This window comes from Poecilia reticulata, linkage group LG4 (assembly GCF_000633615.1).
Source record: "Poecilia reticulata strain Guanapo linkage group LG4, Guppy_female_1.0+MT, whole genome shotgun sequence".
NCBI classification, from domain to species: Eukaryota; Metazoa; Chordata; class Actinopteri; order Cyprinodontiformes; family Poeciliidae; genus Poecilia; species Poecilia reticulata.
The window spans coordinates 26878852-26881463 of record NC_024334.1 but is presented as its reverse complement, the minus strand read 5'-3'; the positions used below and the strand labels follow the sequence as shown (position 1 = coordinate 26881463).

Sequence of the window (2612 nt, the reverse complement as noted above, 5' to 3'; positions counted from 1 at the left end):
CTATTAAAAGCTTGAATGAGCAGTGAAGCTTCTGTACCTCGATTAAAAAAAGAATATATATCTTCCAAACCAACACAAACAAACATCCCTTTTGTGTGTCACTGAACAATCACATTGTTATGTATTATGTGTGKGGGGGGGGRGAGATAAAGCCACTTCATCCTCAAAACACCTGCTTTATTCTTCTTGTTATGCCTTCTGAGGACTTAGAAATTGTTAAGCAGCAAAGCCTATTTAGTTAGTCSYGTTTAAATAGGGAAAAAAGACAGAGGAAAGTTCCACTTCACTTTACGGTAGCATCATATTCAACTAATGAGCACTTAATAAAATGTTGCCGATTTCAGACAGACATTCAAGGAACTTACAACCAGGCAGAATTTCTCTTTTCAGATCAGTTCTGCAGGGAGAAAAGGGGGAGGGTGCTATATGAAGACCGGAGCTAAATTTACCCCCAATTCACAGATCGATCACTACAGATTGCTGCTCTGCTCCAGGCTACCATGCATCACCACCACCGGCTGGCCGCTGTGTGCTCCTGTCCTCAGCCGAAGGAGAAGGCGCTCAGTGCGCCGCATGTGTGCTCCAGGCTCCCTGCTCTKAACACATGGTTGACGAGACGCGTTCGGAATCGGTAGGCCTAAATAATACATGTGCAGTAAATGGATCTAATTTTACTGCCACTCTGGGTACGAAACTGCCTAAAACTTCCYCCATTCTCTCTCTCATTTATGTTTTCACTTCTATTCGTCCGCCGTTTCAGTTTTCCCCAATTCACTCGTCACTTTGCACGTTTTTTTTTTTTTCTCTACCACAGACGAATCCCAGACTATAGCAATCGTTGTCCAAAACTAATTACTACACAAGTTACGGGGGCTCGCATAATTCTTTTCTTTGATATCCTTTTCGAACAAACAGCCTAACCCCAATTATAATGGATTAGCCCTRGAACGCTCTCAAGACTCAAGCCAACATCGTGTCACAGCTCACAGTTTCCCAGCACTCATTCAAAACAACAAGACCACCAGTGGATTTTAAAAGGAATATTTCCACCAAAGTCCACTGAAACTTTGGAGGCAATACATGCCAGTTAAATTGCGCTTTTCGTGATCTGGTTCACCTAAAATGCGCCCCAACCCACTTTCCATTCAGCCAAACAAATCAATCCACATCTGGTTACGTTTTGATTAACTTCGTTTCAATTATCCACGGCACCCGTCGAGCGATTTAAATCACAACTAGTGATTTTTCCTCCCCTTCTGAGGCCCACTAATTTATAAAACTTAATCTTTGGATGTGTGCTAGTTATTTTCATACCTTATAAATAAAAAACATTMATGTTATCAATGCCCAAACAGCATAACGATAATAAAAGTAGAAGCGAAATACAAAACAATAAAGTTAAATTTTACAAGATTAAAAACAAAGCAATACTAGTGAATTTCTTACCTTTTTTTTTTTTTTTTTTTTTTGAAAAGCAATGGAGCCGCCAAAAATGGCAAATCAAAAAGTCAGTTCGGGAAGAAAGGAAATGTGATTTGTGGTTAAAAAAACGTCAGATTGTGAGAAGACAGTCTGGTGGGGACTCCTCTGCATCGAAGAGAGTTGGTCTGCAGGTCTGAGGCATGCTTCCCCCTCTTAATCTGGGACAGAGCGGCTGGCTATCAGGCGAAGAGTCCCCCTCTCAGCCCGCACACATCCCCCTGCGCCGGACACGCACTTCCATGGCATGCAAGGTGTTGCTCTGCGCTCAGTCCCAACTCATCAACACCTCACACCACCTTTTTAAGCGGCTCATCAAGTCACGGCGCTCCGCTGCGCACTCACTCCCGATGCAGCAGAAACAAACGAGAAGAGTAGAGAAGCGATGGGGGGAAAAAAAAAAATTTAAAAAGCAAAAGGAGAAAAGAAAAAGAAAAAAAAAACACTGGGTGACAAGAGTGACAACACGGAGTTGAGGGCTTTTTCAGTGTCTGATGACGGGGAGAGGTAAAGCAAAGCGTACTTATAGCCACCGATGCTGTTCTCTTGGCTCCCCTGAATCAGACTGTGGAGACGGGGCAAGTTTCAGCGGCTCGCCTCTGGAAGAGATCCCGCTCACAGTGTTGAGACACTTGGTGGAAGCAGCGCGGAGCGGGCTTCCAGCACACAGCGCCAGTGCAGTGGAAAGCAGTCGTCTGCGGGAGCCGTCTGAGCCGGAGGGATTCCTGAAAACCTGACATGGATTCTTAATCCACAATGACTCGGAGTCCAGTGCCTTTCCTATCAACTGATACTGCCTGTATGCATGCGTGCGTGTGTATGTGCGTGTATGTATTGTATGATTATACGAACATATCATATCTATATTTATATACATTAAAAAAATATAAACGTATATATATTTAGATATGTATTGAAGGTTCATTTTTAAATAAAAACTAACCTTCATTTATACTTTATTTGCAAAAAATCAGAACGCAACTATGCATATCTCTTWAGTGTTTACTTTATGTTTCATAACTGGGAATTTCACTTGTGCACAGAACCTATACAAATAAAAAGAGTCTGCCAATACACAAGGTTCCAGTCGTAGTAAGACTCAAATCTCGGAATGACCTCACTTCCAAGCAGAC

General features: G+C 42.6%; 1 protein-coding gene across 40 annotated transcripts in view; it reads right to left on the bottom strand.

The window, feature by feature from the left end:
• Positions 1–2192, bottom strand: part of adgrl2a (adhesion G protein-coupled receptor L2a) — a 127241-nt gene extending 125049 nt beyond the window's left edge. For 14 of the 40 annotated variants that reach the window (XM_008408053.2, XM_008408054.2, XM_008408060.2 and 11 more), the window contains exon 1: positions 1447–2189. The gene's annotated coding sequence lies outside the window, so the exon portion shown is untranslated. Of the gene's footprint in view, positions 1–1446 lie in introns of all 40 variants that reach the window. The other 26 variants (XR_533604.2, XM_008408072.2, XM_008408082.2 and 23 more) reach the window with 3 other exon arrangements.
• Between the last annotated feature and the right edge of the window lie 420 nt (positions 2193–2612).